The sequence below is a fragment of the Bombina bombina genome, chromosome 2 (assembly GCF_027579735.1).
Source record: "Bombina bombina isolate aBomBom1 chromosome 2, aBomBom1.pri, whole genome shotgun sequence".
NCBI classification, from domain to species: Eukaryota; Metazoa; Chordata; class Amphibia; order Anura; family Bombinatoridae; genus Bombina; species Bombina bombina.
This window is the reverse complement of record NC_069500.1, coordinates 861,121,552-861,146,684: the sequence shown is the minus strand read 5'-3', so window position 1 is coordinate 861,146,684 and position 25,133 is coordinate 861,121,552. Positions and strand designations below refer to the sequence as shown.

Below are 25,133 nucleotides of genomic sequence, written 5' to 3'. Positions count from 1 at the left end.
TAGACACAAGATGATTGTAAATGTATTTTATTTGATGAATATTTTAAAATGTGTGTATTAATTTTGTAAAAAAAAAATTTTAAACAGATTTTCATCTGATGACTTCCAGGATTTTTTTTTATTTTTGTTAAAAGAAAAATATTTTTATAAAAAAAAATTGTAATAATCAACATTTTATTATTAAATACCCTCTTTTGAACAGATTATAATAAATATCCATATAATCTGTCAATAAAAACAATTTGACTCCCATGACTGGTAGTTGTCTATTTGACAAGCACATGCATAAGATCAAATTAGGCATCATGTATTGCATTAATTTTAGAAAATCCACTGATTCAGAAAATATAAAAGTCAACTATCTTTTTTAAATTAATTGGTGAGTGAAATCCATCGATGCTTTTATTGTGTAATTTTTAGATGTTAATTTTTAAAAATATTTTCGTATATGTAGTCAGAATTTGACATAAATTTATATTTTTCACTTTTAAGAAGGGAAAGTGGTTCACTTACATTAAAGTGACAGTGTTGTTGAATGTAAAATTTCTTTTAGAAGATCTTGTATCTTCCTTAGGTATCTAAAAACATAATTTTAATAAATGTATCTTTAAAAAAATTAAAATGGTAGGTCAGTTAACTTCATATTTTGCACAAGCTAGTTATTGGATGCCATGTTAATTGATTTTATGTTCTAGTGGAGTAATTTAAAGGGTCATTTAACTATAGTTATTAATATTATGTAATTTTTAAAATCTATATATTTTCTATATATTTTCATTCCCCTTTAGTTTATTTCTACAATGTTAAATCAACATTCAGAATGTTTTTGTCCTTAAAGGGACATTCCGAAAATATATTGTGTATTGAATTTTAAAAAATACAAAATTATTTATAAAACTTTTTGAATGTACTATTTAATTACATTCAGTCTTTAAATATACTTAGAAAAATAGATATCAATGCACATGTCTTAGACAATGACATAAGGCATCTATGTGCAACCAACAATTAGCATCAAAATAGCCTATGTAGATATGTATTTAATCCAAGAATATATATAATTAAAATCTAATGATCGAATAACAAAAAATATTAAGTTGTTAAAATATTATATTATTCTCCAAAATGCGTAAATAACATATAGCTTAATGTCCCTCTAAGCTGAAGACTGCGAAATACAGCCATTACAATATATATTTCATTCAGTGTGTGAAACAATCCAGAAGTTAATCTAAATATGCTTTAGTCATATGTTATACTAATTTTGCCAAAGGAAGGTGCCTAGGTTTATGATATTTCAAGCATTATTGCGAAATGTCTTCTTAAAGGGACATGAACTCAAAATATACTTAAAGGGAGACTGTTCAAAAAGTAATTATTTATACATTCTGAATGAGTATTCAATTTTAAGCAACTTTATAATTGACTCATATTATCAATGTTCCTCGTTATGTTGCTATCATTACTTGAAAAATAAGGCATTAAATTTATAATTTATTTGCTTCAGTACTCTGGACAGAACTTTTTTTTGTGTGGATTAATTTATCCAACAATCATCAAGGACAACCCAGGTTGTTCTGAAAGAATTGTCCGTAATATAAAATATCATTTTTGATTTGCCAAAAAAGATAACAAGATAATTATTAACATTTGAGAATCGGATTAAATTATAAAGTTGCTTAAAATTTCATGCTCAATCTGAATCACGAACGCTAAATTTGTATGTACAGTGTCCCTTTAAGAGATTTCAAGAGTGTATTTACTTCTCTTATCTTATTATCTTGACATACTTTGCTTTAAAAGAATATCGAGATAGGCTCAGTAGATGAAGATTGGTGGATGCACAGAGATGCCTTATGTGATTGGCTCAACCATGTGCATTTAAATTTCTTGTGTTGAGGATATATAAATACAAAGATAAATTGAGTTGCATTTTAAAGTCTAAACATATTTGATCTCTACAGATCATTTGATACAATTGTTTGGTTGTAATGTCTCTTTAAAAATAAAGACGCCATTGCACAATAACATATATGAGCAGTTCAGACAAATACAAGCTCGAGGTTTATTTACTAATAACAAACAAACCTGTAGTTTAACATCTATAAACAGATTATCCAAGTTACGGACATTATAACCTGAAATTGAACATTCAGAAATGTTGCGTGGGAAACGTATCTTGAAACACCAGATTTGCATCTTTAAACATTAGAGTCTAATGTAACCCAATACACCCAATCAATGTGCATTATAAATACATTTAATAGAGCAATGTCAATACTTCACAATAAGTCGCGAAATTTATTTTATGAACAATAAAGACATACAATATTAAATGTGTATTAATCCAACGTATTTGTATTAAAGAAACAGACCGTTATTCAACTGAGAAATGTCTACAACATTTAATAATGTGACAGTATTAGATTTTAACGAGAATTTAAAGATTAATATTTAATGGATCACGTATATTAAATCTGCGTCACACATATCCGCATGACAGGCCCATGAGTTACAAATAAGTCTACATGAAAAATTAAGTAACAGCACCACCAGGAGGTATGTGTATGGAAGTTACTAAGATATGAAACATTAAGGAACGGCCAATCAGAGTTCATCACACAAACACAACTTGAGTCAGGATGGTCTCACAGACATTCTAACAATATTTCAAACTTTTATCCAATCAGATGTACAGATAACTTGTCCCATAGTGCATCTCATGTTTACTTCACCATATAAAAGTCCATTACACATTGCCATCTTTGTCAGTTCTCTAATGCCTGCAGGCTGTATATATATATATTATATATCTATAATATTTTGTTTGGGGCTAGCAGGCATGAAACCTCCCAGGTTTACCAAGCAGGAGAGCGCTGCACTGGTCCACGCCGTCCAGGACTTTTATCCCCAGCTGTTTGGGAACAAGAGGAGGTCGACAGAGGCGCATGTTAAGAAGGCCCTCTGGGAGTCTATCACCAATGCAGTTCAATTGGTGTGTGGCGTCCAGAGGAGCCAGGATCAGATCATGCAGAGATTCAGAGATATGAGGTTGCGATTGACCAAAAAAGTCGACCTCATAATGGAGTGGGTACAAGCCCGTAAAAGAGGGGGCAAAAGAAAGGCCCCACGGAAACTCTACCTACTCCCTTATGAGGTGACTTTATGCGAGCTCCTCAGTCTCCGGGTCCCCAAAAGATTTCGATCCTCTCCATCCTCGGCCTCCTCTTCTTCCCTCCCAGCTGCTGGATCTTTAAGTCCTGACCCGGGGGCCAGGGCAGCTGCTTATCCGTCCGGTGGCCTGGGAGGAGCGGACAGAGAATCTGAACCAGGTAACTATCCAACTTCATATAATATATTAAGATTTTATTCGATTTTTAAGAAATGTGTATATAGTCAGATACTAAACCTATATAGATCTCACAACATACGCTACATATGATGTTTAGATATCTGATTTTAGATTAGTGACACATGAAATAAGAATGATGTTTGTTGCGCTCTACAGAATATGCGTCACAGAGCGAAAATGGAATTGCGCATCCGTGAAATCACTATTATCCACCATTTCATACATTAACTATCGAATCCTAAGACAGTTATATATATTCTTTGTTCTTGTTCAATATTAACAAATATACTATTTTCATCTCGTAATACACCCAATAGCAAATATATTTTAAGTCTTTATGAAATGATACTCATCGCACTACTTTATCCACATTTATTTCACGGATGCGTAATTCCGCTTGGAATCATTGCACAATGATCCCGAAAAATAGAATTGCGCACACACGTGAACATGGGTTTGCTGTAAGTGGCATTGCTTTACACATGTTGGTCAAATGACGGATGCGTAATTCCGCTTGGAATCATTGTGCAATGATCCCGAAAAACAGAATTGCGCACACACGTGAACATGGGTTTGCTGTAAGTGGCATTGCTTTACACATGTTGGTCAAATGACGGATGCGTAATTCCGCTTGGAATCATTGCGCAATGATCCCGAAAAATAGAACTGCGCACACACGTGAACATGGGTTTGCTGTAAGTGGCATTGCTTTACACATGTTGGTCAAAATGAAATGTGAATTATTATATATGTGAAGAATACAGTATTCTTATTTTCAATATTATACATAATAAAAAATATACTAGCAGAATCAAAATAAATAATAAAATATGTCCATCAATTGATGAGAATGAAATAACACAAAAAATTAATTAAAGCTACAGTCAACAACATAACTGATTGAAAATAAAAGTACAGGATATATTTATGATGAAATTAATTGAGGAAACAATTTACTCATGGGACTACCAAAAGATTAATAGTTTTTAATTGATTTGGTAATAATGTAAAGTTTTTAAACATGGCATGATTTGTATTAATGATATCCAATCCTCATTTAATATATTACAGATCTGGATGTTGGTGCTGGAACCTCAAGCCAGGGCTTGTCACAGTATGGTATGTCTCATTTTAATTGACATTTGTCTTAGAAACATGGACAGAACATTACATACAAAATCCACATTGTTCAATATTTATATGGATCCTCAAAATGGATTTGTAAAAGATTTACAAATAAGAATAAAAAACAAACAAACATAGGATTACATTGTAATACTAATCTGAAATTTGTTCGATTTTAAGATATCCCATCTATTCTTGATATCTTCATTTTAATGTAAGATTCTTTGAATGTCCAATTTATATTCTTCCCCTGTGTATTGCTTAATCTTATTTGGATACATTTTGACAACATTCACACACTTTTGCATATGTTTTGAGTTTTAAAATATAGATTACATTTTTTTAATTGATCACGTCATTTAAGGGACATGCCAACTAAATTTTACATTGAATGATTTTGACACGTGATTTTATTGTTTTGTATAAACATTTTATTAGCTAAATTGGTTCAATCTATTGTTTTAGTTATTCTAAAAACATATTGAGTTTGTTTTAGGTTAAGCAATGCATTAGTGGTATTATCCGGCTGTTTTTTTATGCATAAATTGGCCTTTTCTTCTGTTATGTGCGATCAGTCCACGGGTCATCATTACTTCTGGATATAACTCCTCCCCAACAGGAAATGCAAGAGGATTCACCCAGCAGAGCTGATATAGCTCCTCCCCTCTACGTCAGTCCCAGTCATTCTCTTGCACCCAACGACTAGATAGGATGTGTGAGAGGACTATGGTGATTATACTTAGTTTTTATGACTTCAATCAAAAGTTTGTTATTTTACAATAGCACCGGAGCGTGTTATTACTTCTCTGGCAGAGTTTGAAGAAGAATCTACCAGAGTTTTTTTACTATGATTTTAACCGGAGTAGTTAAGATCATATTGCTGTTCTCGGCCATCTGAGGGAGGTAAAGGCTTCAGATCAGGGGACAGCGGGCAGATGAATCTGCATTGAGGTATGTAGCAGTTTTTATTTTCTGAATGGAATTGATGAAAAAATCCTGCTATACCGTTATAATGACATGTATGTATACACTTCAGTATTCTGGGAATGGTTTTTCACCGGAACTACTCTGTTAAAGGTCACTAATCCTTTTAATAAATATTGTCATGTTAAACGTTTTTGCTGGAATGTAGAATCGTTTACATTGCTGAGGTACTGAGTAAATAAATGTTTGGGCATTATTTTCCACTTGGCAGTTGTCTGCTTTAAATTGTGACAGTTTCGTTTCTCCTCACTGCTGTGTGTGAGAGGGAGGGGCCGTTTTTGGCGCTCTTTTGCTACGCATCAAAAAATTCCAGTCAGCTACTATTATATTTCCTGCATGATCTGGTTTACTGACAGATCTCAGGGGTCTTCAAACTTCTTTGAAGGGAGGTACATTCTCTCAGCAGAACTGTGAGAATTTTTATTGACTGTGAATAAAAACGTTACTCTATAATTTTTTATGTCAAATTTAGTTATTTACTAATGGGAACAAACCTTTGCTAAAAGTTGTGTTGTTTTAAACTTGATGCTATAACTGTTTCAGTTCATTATCTCAACTGTCATTTAATCGTTTAAGTACCTCTTTGAGGCACAGTACGTTTTTGTTAAAAAAGATTATAACCAGGTTGCAAGTTATTGCTAGTGTGTTAAACATGTCTGACTCAGAGAATGATATCTGTGTCATTTGTTCCAATGCCAAGGTGGAGCCCAATAGAAATTTATGTACTAACTGTATTGATGCTACTTTAAATAAAAGTCAATCTGTACAATGTGAACAAATTTCACCAAACTGCGAGGGGAGAGTTATGCCGACTAACTCGCCTCACGCGGCAGTACCTGCATCTCCCGCCCGGGAGGTGCGTGATATTATGGCGCCTAATACATCTGGGCGGCCATTACAGATAACATTACATGATATGGCTACTGTTATGACTGAAGTTTTGTCTAAATTACCAGAACTAAGAGGCAAGCGTGATCACTCTGGGGTGAGAACAGAGTGTGCTGACAATACTAGGGCCATGTCTGATACTGCGTCACAGCTTGCAGAGCATGAGGACGGAGAGCTTCATTCTGTGGGTGACGGTTCTGATCCAAACAGATTGGATTCAGATATTTCAAATTTTAAATTTAAATTGGAGAACCTCCGTGCATTACTAGGGGAGGTCTTAGCAGCTCTCAATGATTGTAACACCATTGCAATACCAGAGAAAATGTGTAGGTTGGATAAATACTTTGCGGTACCGGCGAGTACTGACGTTTTTCCTATACCTAAGAGATTAACTGAAATTGTTACTAAGGAGTGGGATAGACCCGGTGTGCCGTTCTCACCCCCTCCAATATTTAGAAAGATGTTTCCAATAGACGCCACTACTCGGGACTTATGGCAAACGGTCCCTAAGGTGGAGGGAGCAGTTTCTACTTTAGCTAAGCGTACCACTATCCCGGTGGAGGATAGCTGTGCTTTTTCAGATCCAATGGATAAAAAATTAGAGGGTTACCTTAAGAAAATGTTTGTTCAACAAGGTTTTATATTGCAACCCCTTGCATGTATCGCGCCGATTACGGCTGCGGCAGCATTTTGGATTGAGTCTCTGGAAGAGAACCTTAGTTCATCTACGCTAGACGACATTATGGACAGGCTTAGAGTCCTTAAACTAGCCAATTCATTCATTTCGGAGGCCGTAGTACATTTAACCAAACTTACGGCTAAGAACTCTGGATTCGCCATACAGGCACGTAGAGCACTGTGGCTAAAATCCTGGTCAGCTGATGTTACTTCCAAGTCTAAATTACTTAATATACCTTTCAAGGGGCAGTCTTTATTTGGGCCCGGGTTGAAAGAAATTATCGCTGACATTACAGGAGGTAAGGGCCACGCCCTACCTCAAGACAAAGCCAAAGCTAAGGCTAGACAGTCTAATTTTCGTCCCTTTCGGAATTTCAAACCTGGAGCAGCGTCAACCTCCACTGCACCAAAACAGGAAGGAGCTGTTGCTCGTTACAGGCAAGGCTGGAAACCTAACCAGTCCTGGAATAAGGGCAAACAGGCCAGGAAACCTGCTGCTGCCCCAAAGACAGCATGAACCGAGAGCCCCCGATCCGGGACCGGATCTAGTGGGGGGCAGACTTTCTCTCTTCGCTCAGGCCTGGGCAAGAGATGTTCAGGATCCCTGGGCGCTGGAGATCATATCTCAGGGATACCTTCTAGACTTCAAATTATCTCCCCCAAAAGGGAGATTTCATCTGTCAAGGTTGTCAACAAACCAGATAAAGAAAGAAGCGTTTCTACGCTGTGTACAAGATCTGTTATTAATGGGTGTGATCCATCCAGTTCCGCGGTCGGAACAAGGACAAGGGTTCTACTCAAACCTGTTTGTGGTTCCCAAAAAAGAGGGAACCTTCAGGCCAATCTTAGATTTAAAGATTCTAAACAAATTCCTAAGAGTTCCATCGTTCAAAATGGAAACTATTCGGACAATCTTACCTATGATCCAAAAGGGTCAGTACATGACCACAGTGGATTTAAAAGATGCTTACCTTCACATACCGATTCACAAAGATCATCAACGGTATCTACGGTTTGCCTTCCTAGACAGGCACTACCAGTTTGTAGCTCTTCCATTCGGATTGGCTACGGCCCCAAGAATCTTCACAAAGGTTCTGGGTGCCCTTCTGGCGGTACTAAGACCGCGAGGGATTTCGGTAGCTCCGTACCTAGACGACATTCTAATACAAGCTTCAAGCTTTCAAACTGCCAAGTCTCATACAGAGTTAGTTCTGGCATTTCTAAGGTCGCATGGATGGAAAGTGAACGAAAAGAAAAGTTCTCTTTTTCCTCTCACAAGAGTTCCATTCTTGGGGACTCTTATAGATTCTGTAGAAATGAAGATTTACCTGACAGAAGACAGGTTAACAAGGCTTCAGGATGCATGCCGTGTCCTTCATTCCATTCAACACCCGTCAGTAGCTCAATGCATGGAGGTGATCGGCTTAATGGTAGCGGCAATGGACATAGTACCTTTTGCACGCCTACACCTCAGACCGCTGCAATTGTGCATGCTAAGTCAGTGGAATGGGGATTACTCAGATTTGTCCCCTACCCTGAATCTGAATCAAGAGACCAGAAATTCTCTTCTATGGTGGCTTTATCGGCCACACCTGTCCAGGGGGATGCCATTCAGCAGGCCAAACTGGACAATCGTAACAACAGACGCCAGCCTGCTAGGTTGGGGCGCTGTCTGGAATTCTCTGAAGACTCAGGGATTATGGAATCAGGAGGAGAGTCTCCTTCCAATAAACATTCTGGAATTGAGGGCAGTTCTCAATGCCCTTCTAGCTTGGCCCCAATTAACAACTCAGGGGTTCATCAGGTTTCAGTCGGACAATATCACGACTGTAGCTTACATCAACCATCAGGGAGGGACAAGAAGCTCCCTAGCAATGATGGAAGTATCAAAGATAATTCGCTGGGCAGAGTCTCACTCTTGCCACCTGTCAGCAATCCACATCCCGGGAGTGGAGAACTGGGAGGCGGATTTCTTGAGTCGCCAGACTTTTCATCCGGGAGAGTGGGAACTTCATCCGGAGATTTTTGCCCAAATACTTCGACGTTGGGGCAAACCAGAGATAGATCTCATGGCGTCTCGCCAGAACGCCAAACTTCCTCACTACGGGTCCAGATCCAGGGATCCGGGAGCGGTTCTGATAGATGCTTTGACAGCACCTTGGAACTTCGGGATGGCTTATGTGTTTCCACCCTTCCCGCTGCTTCCTCGATTGATTGCGAAAATCAAACAAGAGAGAGCATCTGTGATTCTAATAGCGCCTGCATGGCCACGCAGGACTTGGTATGCAGATCTAGTGGACATGTCATCCTGTCCACCTTGGTCTCTACCTCTGAGACAGGACCTTCTGATACAGGGTCCATTCAAACATCAAAATCTAACTTCTCTGAAACTGACTGCTTGGAAATTGAACGCTTGATTTTATCAAAGCGTGGTTTTTCTGAGTCGGTTATTGATACCCTGATCCAGGCTAGGAAGCCTGTTACCAGAAAGATTTACCATAAAATATGGCGCAAATACCTATACTGGTGCGAATCCAAACGTTACTCCTGGAGTAAGGTTAGGATCCCTAGGATATTGTCTTTTCTACAAGAAGGTTTAGAAAAGGGTTTATCGGCTAGTTCATTAAAGGGACAGATTTCAGCTCTGTCCATCTTGTTACACAGGCGTCTGTCAGAAAATCCAGACGTCCAGGCCTTTTGTCAAGCTTTAGCTAGGATCAAGCCTGTGTTTAAAGCCGTTGCTCCGCCATGGAGTTTAAACTTAGTTCTTAACGTTTTACAAGGTGTTCCATTTGAACCCCTTCATTCCATTGATATAAAATTGTTATCTTGGAAAGTTCTGTTTTTAATGGCTATTTCCTCGGCTCGAAGAGTCTCTGAGTTATCAGCATTACATTGTGATTCTCCTTATCTGATTTTTCACTCAGATAAGGTAGTTCTGCGTACTAAACCTGGGTTCTTACCTAAGGTAGTTACTAACAGGAATATCAATCAAGAGATTGTTGTTCCATCCTTGTGTCCAAATCCTTCTTCAAAGAAGGAACGTCTTCTACACAATCTGGATGTAGTTCGTGCCCTCAAGTTCTACTTGCAGGCAACTAAAGATTTTCGCCAAACTTCTTCCCTGTTTGTCGTTTATTCTGGACAGAGGAGAGGTCAAAAAGCTTCTGCTACCTCTCTCTCTTTCTGGCTTCGTAACATAATACGTTTAGCCTATGAGACTGCTGGACAGCAGCCTCCTGAAAGAATTACAGCTCACTCCACTAGAGCTGTGGCTTCCACTTGGGCCTTTAAGAATGAGGCCTCTGTTGAACAGATTTGCAAGGCTGCAACTTGGTCTTCGCTTCATACTTTTTCCAAATTTTACAAATTTGACACTTTTGCTTCTTCGGAGGCTATTTTTGGGAGAAAGGTTCTTCAGGCAGTGGTTCCTTCTGTATAATGAGCCTGCCTATCCCTCCCGTCATCCGTGTACTTTTGCTTTGGTATTGGTATCCCAGAAGTAATGATGACCCGTGGACTGATCGCACATAACAGAAGAAAACATAATTTATGCTTACCTGATAAATTCCTTTCTTCTGTTGTGCGATCAGTCCACGGCCCGCCCTGTTTTTTAAGGCAGGTAAATATCTTTTAAATTATACTCCAGTCACCACTTCACCCTTGGTTACTCCTTTCTCGTTGATTCTTGGTCGAATGACTGGGACTGACGTAGAGGGGAGGAGCTATATCAGCTCTGCTGGGTGAATCCTCTTGCATTTCCTGTTGGGGAGGAGTTATATCCAGAAGTAATGATGACCCGTGGACTGATCGCACAACAGAAGAAAGGAATTTATCAGGTAAGCATAAATTATGTTTTTTCATAAGTTAAAATCATGTGTTCAGATAACAGTAGTACATAGTTTCAAAAAGTATACAATTACACATTTTGAGCTTCATGTCCCTTTAAGAGAGGATAATTAAAGATTTTTGAGGATATCCTTAACTAACGTATTAGATTGTAATTGCATGCTCCATCCCATTCATTACATCAACATATGGAGTAGAGAATTCATTAACAGCGACATTGTCAAATCAATATATTTGTATATTAAAGGGACACTGTGCTAAAATTATTACTGTTATCATTCAGATAGAGCATGCAATATTAATCAAAATTTAAATATAATACTATAATCATATTTTAAATATTCTATTGATAAATGTATTTTAAAATCAAGAATGTACGTTTATCTGCAGCTCCATTTTGGTTGACCAACCTGGGTTGTTATTGATGATTGGTGGATACCTTCTTTAAACAATATTTATTTAATGCAATATTGCTTATCTGCCTTTAAGATTAAAATGTTGCAAAATAAATATTATAATAGGAGTCAATGTTAAATAATTTGTAACAGTTTGAACAGTGAAATCACTGATTGAAATAAATCATGTCAGTGTCCCTTTAATAAACAATAGATTAATTAATCCTTACATTCTTTGGATTAAACAATATTGATATATAATTCACATATTCACTGTTGGAGTTACTTTATAGATATAAGCATACTCTTACAGCACCATGATTACATATTTGTACAAATCAATTTGGTTTGGTATTGTGATCAATATGTGTTGTGTCCTAAACAAGATTAATGTACATTGCACATATGGCTCGATGTGCCACATGTCTTTGTTTATATTTGTCAACAGCTGTTATTCAAAATGTGTTTTGTGTGTATTCTTTTAAGAACATTGATCAATGAGTATATTTAGATATGCAATAGCATCGTATGAGATGAGTTTGATGTCTAATATAGTCAGAAAATAAACATATGTTAAATACATCATTTTTTACATAATCCCCTTGATTAAATCAAGCATTTTGTATTCTAATGACTGCTCTATTCTTCACATTTTCAAGTTGATTATTCTTATAAATCGATACAGATGTGATTTAGTGCTATCCAAAATGTGTTCACTAATATATATCTATATCATTCATAGAGAGAGTTGTTGTGGGGAGCCCAGAGGGCCTTTGCAGTCTTCTGGTAAGTCCATTGACTCATTTATATGTCATTGAAGGTGTATTGGTAATCAATATTATGAGCATGATTCTGATGAAGCATTACATTTGAAACAAACATATAATTTACTCCTCTGATTATATATCAATTTTAGTTTAATATTGAAAGATTAAGAATTACAATGTTTTTAGTCTACACCTTTGTTATTCAGAAGATGTATAGCATATGTTTGTTTCCATTTTCAATTTTGACAACAATCATCAAGTGATACACACATGAGAAATCTTAAATGTTCAATGTACAATGCTTTTATGATTTTTAAATTAATACAAAAAATAAATCGAAAATATGAATAATTGAGAATAACAAATCTAATGTCATTTGTATGCTCCATCAAAATGATGTAAATCATAACTTTGGGTGTGTATATCTTTAATGCAACATTGATGTGTGTCTTTGAGCAACAGTAACATATGTTATAATATCTGATCTTAACGTGTACACAACATGTTATGTTTTACAGAGATTGATTTAACATGTGGGACGGAGGAGGAAGAGGCTCCCTTGAAGTCTGATGGTATGTGAAATATATCTAACATGTATCCAACATGTTTTTTTATTTGAAATCATTTTATTGAAGACATTCAAAGTCTACAGCTTTTGCACTTTAAAATGGAATATTATTTTTCTGTTCAAATACACTACTGCCCCCTTTCTATATCAGGCCGCATGAAAATATGCTTGGATTATTCTTTTTTTCTTTTATGGATTTCTAATTCATGCCATCATGATGTCACATGCATATTCCAGGCCAAACCACAATAATAATTTTATAATTGTACAGACAGTCATTGCTATTCATCTGAGTGCCTTTATGCATACCATATCCTCATGTCATCATTGTTTAGAAATTCAAACACACTTCTAAGTATATTGCAAACATAATCAAGTTGAAATGCGTTGATTTGATTTCATGATGTATGAGATGTTAATATATTTGTATTATTTATTTCAGATGGATCCTCCACTTCTGGTCATCATTTTTCCGCCCCTGCCCAGCCCCCTGCTCCTCCACAGACCCTCCCGGCCCTTCACATTTTTCCTGTACTGTCCCTCCCAAAAATTGCCCCTTCGTCCCCTTCGCCGCTCTCCCCATCTTTTGGCCCTTACAACTGCCCAGCCCCCAACTCACCACTCCCCAGCTGTACGGCCTACCCCAGAGCAGCAGCCCATCCCTCCCCAATCCCATCCCTCCACAACCCAATCCCATCCCTCCACAAGCCAATCCCATCCCTCCCCCCTGTCTCAACCTTCATTGTCCTGGGTGTCGGATTGTCCTTCCCAGGCACAGCTGTAAGTATCATTCAAAATCAACATTATATGATTCTTAAAGGTACACTGAATGCAAATTGTTTCTATTGTGATTCAAATAGAGCATGCAATGTTAATCAAATTTATAATTTACTACTCTTATCAATTATTCTTCATTCTCTTGCTATCTTTATTGAAACAAAGAAATGCCTATAATTATTTAAAAAAAAAAAAAAATCTGGACATCATTTCTTTATTGTTGGATGAATGTATCCATAAATCAGCAGGGACAATCAAAGTTGATAACAAAAAATGGCCTGCCCTATAAACTTACATTCTTGCATTTAAAATATAGCTATAGAATTCTAACATTTAAAGAATAGGAGTAAATTAAAAATTTGTTTTAAATGTCATGCTCTATCTGAATCAGTAAATAAAATATTTTGGTTTAGTGTCCCTTTAATTTGATATCACTACATATACCAATCACCACTACTTGGATCCAACAATTTATGTACAAATGTTCATACATTATCTCTTGTATAACCCAGTGGGAATGTAATTTCTTCTGGTTGCTATGTTTACACAGCTTGTCCTCAATGCCAAAATGTTTAAGGATAGGTGTGCCTACCACGGTATAACTAAAATATTTAAATTGCTAATGTAAGTACAATGTAAATCCTTTTACAAGATTTTATACACTCAAGCTGTAAAAGTGGATCATTGAAAACCAATTAAAGGGGACAACATGTTTGAGTAAACTGTCCCTTTAATGGTTTAGGTCTGTCTGAATAACATATTTAATGTGTAAATAATCAGTTTCAACAAATTAATTTAAAGAATGATTTGTCTTTATGATGACAATGTATCTTTGCTTATTTTTTATTCTGTTGTGTAATTATCATTAATATTTTATTTATTCTTTATTTTAGGCTGTGACTCAACATGGCTCACGCTAGAAGGTCTAGCACGCGTAGAGCAGGCCGTGTTGAGGAACGTATCTGTCCTGAGAGGGATGAATGACACCATGCATGCCCAGCTACAGGTTCAGCATTTGACTCTGCATCAGATGATGCGGTTCAATTCAATGCTTGAATCTCTAGCTGGACAGGCACAGGACGATGAAGGGGATGACCAATAAGTGGAGGATCTGGAGATGCTCCAAGGGCGCAGATAAGAATCTTCCGTCCACATGTTGATTTTGTGTTTTTTATGGTTGCCATTTGGCCTTTTTGTTATTATTGTTGTGCCTGTTGCACTCTTTTACCTTGTCAAATGGCTCCAATGGGGCTATGCTGGCCCTTGGCAACTCTCTTCATGGACTGTGATGCACTCTTTGACCTTGTCATATGCTGGCCCTTGGCAACTCTCTTCATGGACTGTGATGCACTCTTTGACCTTGTCATATGGCTCCAATGGGGCTATGCTGGCCCTTGGAAACTCTCTTCATGGACTGTGATGCACTGTGTTACCTTGCCATGTGTCTCCAATGGGGCTATGCTGGCCCTTGGCAACTCTCTTCATGGACTGTGATGCACTCTTTGACCTTGTCATATGGCTCCAATGGGGCTATGCTGGCCCTTGGAAACTCTCTTCATGGACTGTGATGCATTCTGTTACCTTGTCATATGGCTCCAATGGGGCTATCCTGGCCCTTGGCAACTCTCTTCATGGACTGTGATGCACTCTTTTACCTTGTCATATGGCTCCAATGGGGCTATGCTGGCCCTTGGCAACTCTCTTCATGGACTGTGATGCACTCTTTTACCTTGTCATATGGCTTCAATGGGGCTATGCTGGCCCTTGGCAACTCTCTTCATGGACTGTGATGCACTCTTTTACCTTGTCATATGGCTCCAATGGGGCTATGCTGGCCCTTGGCAACTCTCTTCATGGACTGTGATGCACTCTTTTACCTTGTCATATGGCTCCAATGGGGCTATGCTGGCCCTTGGCAACTCTCTTCATGGACTGTGATGCACTCTTTTACCTTGTCATATGGCTCCAATGGGGCTATGCTGGCCCTTGGCAACTCTCTTCATGGACTGTGATGCACTCTTTTACCTTGTCATATGGCTCAAATTTTCCGGATCTTTAAAAGATTATTTATACACGTTGTTGATGTTTTCTGACATACTAATAAAAGACATGTCATTTCACGATTCTTTGTCCTCTTTATTCATGTCATTGATTGAAATCTCTAGTTTATCTGGTTAATCCTTAAAGGGACCTTACCAAAAATAATGGTGTTTCCTGAATCATATATGTAATACAATTGTAAATGACTTTAAGATCTCCAATTTAATTTTATTATTTGTTTTTATATATTTTTCTTAAAGCTTTATCATTGCATGATTATGATTAGCATAGTAATTTTTTTATATATGTATATATAGATTGTTATTTCTCTTGTTAAGTGTATCCAGTCCACGGATCATCCATTACTTATGGGATATTCTCCTTCCCAACAGGAAGTTGCAAGAGTCCAAGCACAGCAGAGCTGCTATATAGCTCCTCCCCTAACTGCCATACCCAGTTATTCTCTTGCAAGCTCTAAGAGAATAAGAGGAAAGTGGTGTAAGATTGTTAGTTTTTTCTTCAATCAAAAGTTTATTGTTTTTAAATGGTACCGGAGTGTACTATTTTACCTCAGGCAGCATTTAGAAGAAGAATCTGCCTGCGTGTTTCTATGATCTTAGCAGAAGTAACTAAGATCCACTGCTGTTCTCAAATATGTCTGAAGAGTAAGGTAACTTCAGAGGGGGAATGGCGTGCAGGTTATCCTGCTATAAGGTATGTGCAGTTGTAAGTTTTTCTAGGGATGGAATTGCTAGAAAATGCTGCTGATACCGGATTAATGTAAGTTAATGTACAGTGATTTAATAGCGACTAGTATCAGGCTTACTATCAGAGTTATATACTCTTATAAATTTGCAATATAAAACGTTTGCTGGCATGTTTAATCGTTTTTATATATGCTTTGGTGATAAAACTTTATTGGGGCCTAGTTTTTTTTCCACATGGCTGGCTTAGATTTTGCTTAGAAACAGTTTCCTGAGGCTTTCCACTGTAATATGAGTGGGAGGGGCCTATTTTCGTTTTTTTTGCACAGTTAAAATTACAAAATGAATCATCCAGCTTCCCTCAGCAGTCCCAAGAAATACCATAGGACATCTCTAAAGGGCTAAAAAGGCTTCCAAAATCGTTTATAGGGAAGGTATAACACAGCACAGCTGTGGCAGTTTGTTGTGTCTGTTAAAAAACGTCTATGTCGTTTTTTTTATCTGTTTTTTGCATTAAGGGGTTAATCATCCATTTGCAAGTGGGTGCAATGCTCTGTTAACTTATTACATATACTGCAAAAATTTCGTTTGATTTACTGCCTTTTTTCACTGTTTTTCACTGTTTTAAATTTTGACAAAATTTGTTTCTCTTAAAGGCACAGTAACGTTTTTTATATTTGCTTGTTAACTTGATTTAAAGTGTTTTCCAAGCTTACTAGTCTCATTACTAGTCTGTACAAACATGTCTGACATAGAGGAAACTCCTTGTTCATTATGTTTATAAGCCATGGTGGAACCCCATCTTAGAATGTGTACCAAATGTACTGATTTCACGTTAAGCAAAAAAGATAATTTTTTTTTTTGTTTTTAAAAAATTATCACCAGAGGATTCTGTCGAGGGGGAAGTTATGCCGACTAACTTTCCCCATGTGTCAGACCCTTTGACTCCCGCTTCGGGGACTCACGCTCAAATGGCGCCAAGTACATAAAGGGCGCCCATAGCGTATATTTTACAAGACATGGCGAAAGTTATGAATAATACTCTGGCAGCGGTATTAGTCAGACTACCTGAAATTAAAAGAAAGCAAGATAGCTCTGGGGGTAGATACAGAGCGTACAGATGCTTTAAGAACAATGTCTGATACTGCCTCACAATATGCAGAAGCTGAGGGGAGCTTCAGTCTGTGGGTGATATTTTTGACTCAGGGAAGATGATTTAACCTGATTCCGATATTTCTACATTTAAAATTTATGCTTGAGATCCTCCACTTGTTGCTCAGGGAGGTTTTAGCTGCTCTAAAATGACTGTGTTACAATCACAGTGCCAGAGAAATTGTGTAGACTGAATAAATGCTATGCAGTGCCGGTGTGTACTGATGTTTTTCCAATACCTAAAAAAGGTTTACAGAAATTATTAATAAGGAATGGGATAGACCAGGTGTGCCGTTCTCTTCCCCTCCTATTTTTAGAAAAATGTTTCTAATAGATGCCACCACACGGGACTTATGGCAGACAGTTCCTAAGGTGGAGAGAAGAGTTTCTACTCTAGCTAAGCGTACCACTACCCCTGGCGAGGACAGTTGTGCTTTTTTAAATCCAATGGATAAAAAATGTTTATTCGACAAGGTTTTATCCTGCAGCCCCTTGCATGCATTGCTCCTTTCACTGCTGCTGCGGCGTTCTGGTTTGAGTCTCTGGATGAGGCTTTACAGGTGGCGACTACATTGGATGAATATACTTGACAAGCTTAGAGCACTTAAGCTAGCCAATTCCTTTGTTTCTGATGCCTTTGTTCATTTGACTAAACTAACGGCTAAGAATTCTGTTTTTTACTATACTGGCGCGCAGAGCGCTATGGCTTATATCATGGTCAGCTGTTGTGACTTTAATAAATAAGCTACTTAACTTCCCTTCAAGGGGCAGACCCTATTCAGGCCTGGTTTGAAGGAGATTATTGCTTATATCACTGGAGGAAAAGGTCATGCCCTTCCTCAGGACAGGTCCAAATCAAGGGCCAAAAAGGTCTAATTTTCGTGCCTTTCGAAACTTCAAGGCAGGTGTGGCATCAACTTCCTCTAAGGCAAAACAAGAGGGAACTTTTGCTCAGTCCAAGACGGTCTGGAGACAACCGGACCTGGAACAAAGATAAGCAGGCCAAGGAGCCTGCTGCTGCCTCTAAGACAGCATGAAGGAACGGACCCCTATCCGGTAACGGATCCTATAGGGGGCAGACTTTCATTCTTCGCCCAGGCGTGGGCAAGAGATGCCCAGGATCCCTGGGCATTGGAAATTATATCCCAGAGATATCTTCTGGATTTCAAAGCTTCCCCCTAAAAAAAGGGGAGATTTCGCCTTTCACAATTATCTGCACACCAGATAAAGAAACACATTCTTGCATTGTGTACGTGACCCATCCAGTTCCAAGAGAGGAACAGGGACAGAGTTTTCCTCAAATCTGTTTGTGGTTCCCAAGGAAAGGGAACCTTCAGACCTATTTTGGATCTAAAGATCTTAAACAAATTCCTTAGAATTCCATCATTTAAGATGGAAACTATTCGTACCATCTTAACTATGATCCAGGAAAGTCAATAGAGGACTGAAAGAAAAATGTTTTCATGCATAAGATATTTCGAGGCAAGTGCAAATCTCTATAGTCCATCTTGTTTAATATGTTTGTCAACAATATGTTCCTTTTTATGAAAAATGACTGTGTTGTGTTTAATTTTAAAGATATTGAATTCATAAATATGCGCTATTGTATTAGAATAAAGTAAACAATATGCATTTATCTTTATCATATGCTAAATATATGATGCCGACTTCTTCTAAATGTTATTTCGTCGTATATTTTATTAAAGGTTCATTAGACACTCACATTAAAAACCCAAAATTTTTATTTTGTCTCTAGTTATATAGTCCATTGTTTACCAAATACATGTCTACTTTTGCTTATGTTCAAATAGAATTTAAGTAATTTTCAGACTCCTCGTCAAGCCTCAAAGTTTCATGTGAGTACCATCTCCAGCTTTCTCCTGTTTGTGTAAAGGGTCTTTTCATATGTTAATGATGGCGTATTGTCTTGTTTTACGGTTGTAATGGGGTTTCCATCTATATTTTCAATAGAGATAACCCGATTTTCTTTGAAAGTGTTTAAAGCTTTTTAATATTGATTTTGATATCAGTATATGTTAATCTTGTTGTTTCTAGTAGTGTCTATTACATGCAGTTCTGTTAAAAAGATTGTATACTGTCCCTTTAATGCAAATGTTGATTTTTGTATCAAGTATGAGTTCCACATTGGTTAATCTCCAAATATATTATTGTTAGCATATTTATTTTTGTCACTCCTAAAAGGACTTTAAACCATATTCATTGTTAAAACAAATGTCTTTCTAAAAACAAACAAACACAATAATGTCTCTTTAAGAAAATAGACTTTATTTAACACGTCAATAGAAATCTTTTGCCAATAATTCTTGTTTGAACAAGTACATGTAGATATACCAACAATCACAAAATATTATATGTTAGCATATGTAATTTTTTTAAAGGGACAGTCTAGAAAACAAATAATGTTTTGCATTATTAAAAAATCAAATTTTGTAATATCAATGATATCAAAGGTTTCTCACCAATTAATCATTTTTCTGTGGTTATTTTTATTTGCTAGCTAAACCTATGAGGTTCGTGTGCTCATTTCTTAGAGCTTGAAGAGTGCATGTAATCAGAATGCAATTTGACCACTAGAGGGCATTTTGAGAGCATTTGTATATAGAAAACCTTGAGCTCATACAGCATATTTACCATGTATTGATCATTGATTGTCTAAAATGTTGTTATGTCAGAACAACAAATAAGTGGTAATTTTTCATAGGCATAGATACAAGGGTAAGCACATAAGTCACACGTATTTCTCCATGTTTTTTGGTTTCAAACTTGATAATGCATAATACAGTGTTTTCTTTGTAATCAATAATGTTCTGACTGTCCCTTTAAGCTGTGTTATTGGCATTCAAACAGTAATATGCCATCATGGATAATTGTAATGGTAATTTTGTTTGAGATTAGGGAAACAGTTTGGACATCACATCACAGAAACCAATCAATATCATGAACAAGGATAGGTATGTGATGATGTGGTGTCCACACACTTATAACCCACACTCTGCAAACAATCTGCCTTCATGGACCCGGTCCCATAGAAGTAGATTATATACAGAGTGTGGTCCACAAGTGTATGAAAACCACATCATCACATACCTATCCATTACACATTAAATAAAAATGAAATAAACATTAAAAAAATACTTCCTCTTCCTTCCCCTCTTCCCACGAGGCTGAGGCTCTGGGAGGGGCAACTGCCGCCTCCGACGAGTTCTCATTGGAGATGTTGTGGGAAGAGTGGAAGGAAGAGTACTGGGACAACCAAGGTGAGGAGGAGGAGATGGCCCGGCAGGAGAAGATTGCCCGGCAGGAGAAGATGGCCTTCTTCTATTCGAGTAAGGAGGTGTATGATTTGGGTTTGGCCTTCAATGATTTAGTTTTTCGCTTCAATAATTCTATTTCTGTCTTCTATATTTTGGATCCGGGAGGTACGCATCTGGTCAATGTAGTCTAGTAGAACCCGCACCTCAGCTATTTCCCCTTGTTGTGCACGGCGGGGTGCCCGTGCACGGCGGCCTGCTGGTGCTTGAGGGGCCTCTTCCTCTGCCTCCGCAGCCTCTTCGTAAAGGGGGGCCTCTTCGTCAACGGGGGCCTCTTCGTCAAGGGGGGCCTCTTCCCTCCGAGGTGGAGATTCATCCCCACCACTCTCATCCCGGGGAAAAGGAGGAGCCTGTAGTTGCTGTGCTGCCTCCTCCCCAGACTCTGTATATTTGAAAAAGAAAGAAATGTATATATTAGCATATTTCCAAATAAAGCTTTAAATTATTTAGCTTACGATACAATTACAAATGCAGCCTCATTAATCCACTTTGAAATCTAACAATCAATACGATTTCCGCATTTTCAAAACCGTGTTTGTGATATCTCTGGTCAATCTGAATGTTTTAGCGTTTGTTTTCAGTCTGTTTAAATGCACACCTAACCTATAGCCTAGATACTAATGTAACCGCAAAGTAATAGTGAATGCGTTTACGTAATAATGTGTTAAACAGCGTAATAGCATTAATCTTATCCTTAAAGGGACATGAAACCCAATGTTTTATCTTTCCTGATTTAGAAAGAGCATACAATTATAATCAACTTTCTAATTTACTTCTATTATTTAATTTGCTTCATTCTCTTGATATTCTTTGCTGAAAAGCATATATAGATATGCTTAGTAGCTGCTGATTGGTAGCTGCACATAGCTGCCTCCTGTGATTGGTTCACCGTGTGCATGGCTATTAATTCATTAAAGTATATCTAAAGAATGAAGCAAATTAGGTAATATAAGTAAATTGGAATGTTGTTTAAAATTGTATTCTCTACCTTAATCATGAAAGGAAATGTTTGCGTATAGTGTCCCTTGAAATACATTCGGATGTTAATTTATTCTTAAATGAGCTTACCGTCAGATGAGAGTGGCAGGTTCCCGGTATCGATTCCTCCGATACCGACTATATCCACCTCGGAGATGCTGGGACGCAACATTTCCTCCCATCGGCAGTACTCAACTATCAGTGCAGGGCCGCCACTGGTTCCTGCGGCATGTTGGGACTCCCGGGTTAATTTTTTTTTTAAGATCCATCTTGCAGTCCTGGTAGCCATCGCTACCGGGACTGTATAGATACTCAAACTCTTTTCAAAGATCTTGAAAAATTACTAATTTCTAAGGTTAAAGACAAGGCAGATATCTCTGCCTTGGGTAGAGCAAGAGTAGAGCTGTGGCCATAAGGAATTGAAGGAGAAAGAGGAGCTGGTATAAGGTATGGGGGTGGAATGCTGATGCTGCAGCCTCCTATACCTGGCCATATAGGCTTCTACGAGGGCCTCCTTCTCCTCCATAGAAAACCTCACCTCCCTAGTCACCTTGGCCTTCCCCTGTGACGATGCCCTCTGTTTCCCGGACTGTGAAGCCCTACTCTGTCCGCCACTGGGCCCAGCCACTTGTTCATCTTGAACAAAGTGGCTGGGTCCACCCACCGCTTCCACCCCCGCTTCCTGCCCCCCTTCCTGCCCCCCTTCCTGTCCTGTTCCTCTCCCCCTCCCTCTCCTCCCCCCTCTACCTCTCCCCTGCCTTCCCTCCATCTCTTCCCTAAACTAAACCCCAAATAAGCACACAAAAAGTGAGTGTGATCAAATGAAAGGGGTTCAAAATAAATAACTAAAAAGACAAAAAAAAGTGCTGAAAGTGTGAAAGGGATATAAATAAAAGAGGGTAAGGAGTATTTAAATAAACAAAATGAAGAAGAAGACTAAAAGGAGGATATGTAAACTAAATTTAACTAGGGGATGGGGATGGGATGGGGATGGGGTATGGGATAAGAGTAAATGGGATGAAAGGGAATGGGACTACAGGGAATGGGGTATTGAGTGTAGTATGAGAGGGTATGGGGTATGGAGTGTATGTAGTGTTATTGATAAGTGTATGTATGTATTGAATGTGTTTGCGTGTAAATGTGTTAAGTGTACAGAAAAAGCACTCGCACACTCACCCAAACCAACTGTCGCTCACTAACTCACACTACCAGTAACTGACTCTCTCACACTACCACTAACTCTCAATAACTCACACTACCACTAACTCTCTAACTCACACTACCACTAACTCTCAATAACTCACACTACCACTAACTCTCAATAACTCACACTACCACTAACTCTCAATAACTCACACTACCACTAACTGACTCTCTAACACTACCACTAACTCTCACTAACTCCCACTACCACTAACTCACTCACGATAACACTAACTGACTCTCTCACACTAACACTAACTCACTCACAATAATGCACTAAATCTCAAAGCTCCAATCTCCAAAAACCCACCAGCAACACAGTGTGGTGCTTATATACCCTGTGTAAATGTTTAATGATGTACCGGTTTGCGTTGTAAATTGTGTTCAGGTGTACTTTATTAGTAATTAGTATTTGTGCAATGTGTATTAGGTGTGTGAATTTGTGCATGCTCATTTCGAGTTTGTATTTGTGGAATGTGTAGAATGCGATGATGTCATAGTGCTCATTTTCTCTAACATTGTCCCATCGTATTATGTTTAAATGTTAATTTGTGATGGTGTCGTATTAGTGAAGTGTTGTATATGTATGTTTGTCCTAATATATAGTAATATTGAATGCGAGTATTTTGCTAGTGTATGATTGTGCATTTATTTTTCATTGTTGTTATTTTCCAGGTGCGGTAGGCTTTTTTTTTTCATTTTTAAAGCAGGGAAGCATGTGTCATATTTACTGATAGTAGCAATATTCATTGAAACAACTGTAGCTTGCAATTACTAAAAATTAGATGTCCTTTGTATTAAAGATAATTATCTTTTGTAAAGACAGACAGGCAGGCAGGCAGGCAGAAAGAGGGGCAGGAAACTCTTTATCTATGTATACTTTTTGTCATGGGTCAGCAAGTGATTCTGGGCCTTTACTGGCACTATTTATTTATATATATATAAATATATATTTGCCATCTAAATTTTAACCCCGTTTTAACTCTTCAATTTTTTATAGACTGTGAATGACAGCATGAACAAGAACAAAAAGCGTTGGGAAGAAGCGCTAAGTGTCTACTGCCACACTGCCTTGAATGCACCCGATCCTGTCTGATCTCGGAAGTTAAGCAGGGCCAGTCCTGGTCAGTACCTGAATGAGACGCCACCTGGGAACACCAGGTGAGGTAGGTTTTTCTTTTCATTTTTAAAGCAGTGAAGCATGCCTCATATTTACTGATAGTAGCAATATTCATTGAAACAACTGTAGCTTGCAATTACTAAAAATTAGATGTCCATTGTATTAAAGATAATTATCTTTTGTAAAGACAGACAGGCAGTCAGGCAGAAAGAGGAGAAGGAAACCCTTTATCTATGTATACTTTTTGTCATGGGTCAGCAAGTGGTTCTGGGCCTGTACTGGCACTATTTATTTATAAATTTATTTATATATTTGCCATCTAAATTTTAACCCTGTTTTAACTCTTCAATTTTTTACAGACTGTGAATGACAGCATGAGCAAGAACAAAAAGCGTTGGGAAGAAGCGCTAAGAGTCTACTGCCACACTGCCTTGAATGCACCCGATCCCGTCTGATCTCGGAAGTTAGGCAGGGCCATGCCTGGTCAGTACCTGAATGGGAGGCCGCCTGGGAACACCAGGTGAGGTAGGCTTTTTTTTTTTTAATTTTTAAAGCAGTGAAGCATGCCTCATATTTACTGATAGTAGCAATATTCATTGAAACAACTGTAGCTTGCAATTACTAAAAATTAGATGTCCATTGTATTAAAGATAATTATCTTTTGTAAAGGCAGACAGACAGACAGGCAGGCAGGCAGAAAGAGGGGCAGGAAACTCTTTATCTGTGTATACTTTTTGACATGGGTCAGCAAGTGATTCTGGGCCTGTACTGGCACTATTTATTAATTTAGTTATATATTTGCCATCTAAATTTTAACCCCGTTTTAACTCTTCAATTTTTTACAGACTGTGAATGACAGCATGAGCAAGAACAGAAAGCATTGGGAAGAAGCTCTGCTAAGTGTCTACCGCCACACTGCCTTGAATGCACCCGATCCCGTCTGAAGTTAAGCAGGGCTAGGCCTGGTCAGTACCTGGATAGGAGACCGCCTGGGGACACCAGGTGCGGTAGGTTTTTTTTTTCCTTTTTAAAGCATTGAAGCATGCGTCATATTTACTGATACTAGAAATATTTATTGAAACAAATGTAGCTTGCAATTACTAAAAAATTAGATGTCCATTGTATTAAAGATAATTATCTTTTGTAAATACAGACAGGCAGGCAGGCAGAAAGAGGGGCAGGAAACTCTGTATCTATGTATACTTTTTGTCATAGGTCAGC

At 37.8% G+C, this 25,133-nt stretch overlaps 3 pseudogenes; all 3 read left to right on the top strand.

Moving 5' to 3' along the window:
* The first annotated feature begins 23,846 nt into the window (after nt 1-23,846).
* LOC128651034 (uncharacterized) lies at nt 23,847-23,965 on the top strand (annotated as a pseudogene).
* Nucleotides 23,966-24,325: 360 nt separating this feature from the next.
* On the top strand, nt 24,326-24,444 carry LOC128650947 (uncharacterized; annotated as a pseudogene).
* Nucleotides 24,445-24,814: 370 nt separating this feature from the next.
* On the top strand, nt 24,815-24,926 carry LOC128651136 (uncharacterized; annotated as a pseudogene).
* Nucleotides 24,927-25,133: the final 207 nt, after the last annotated feature.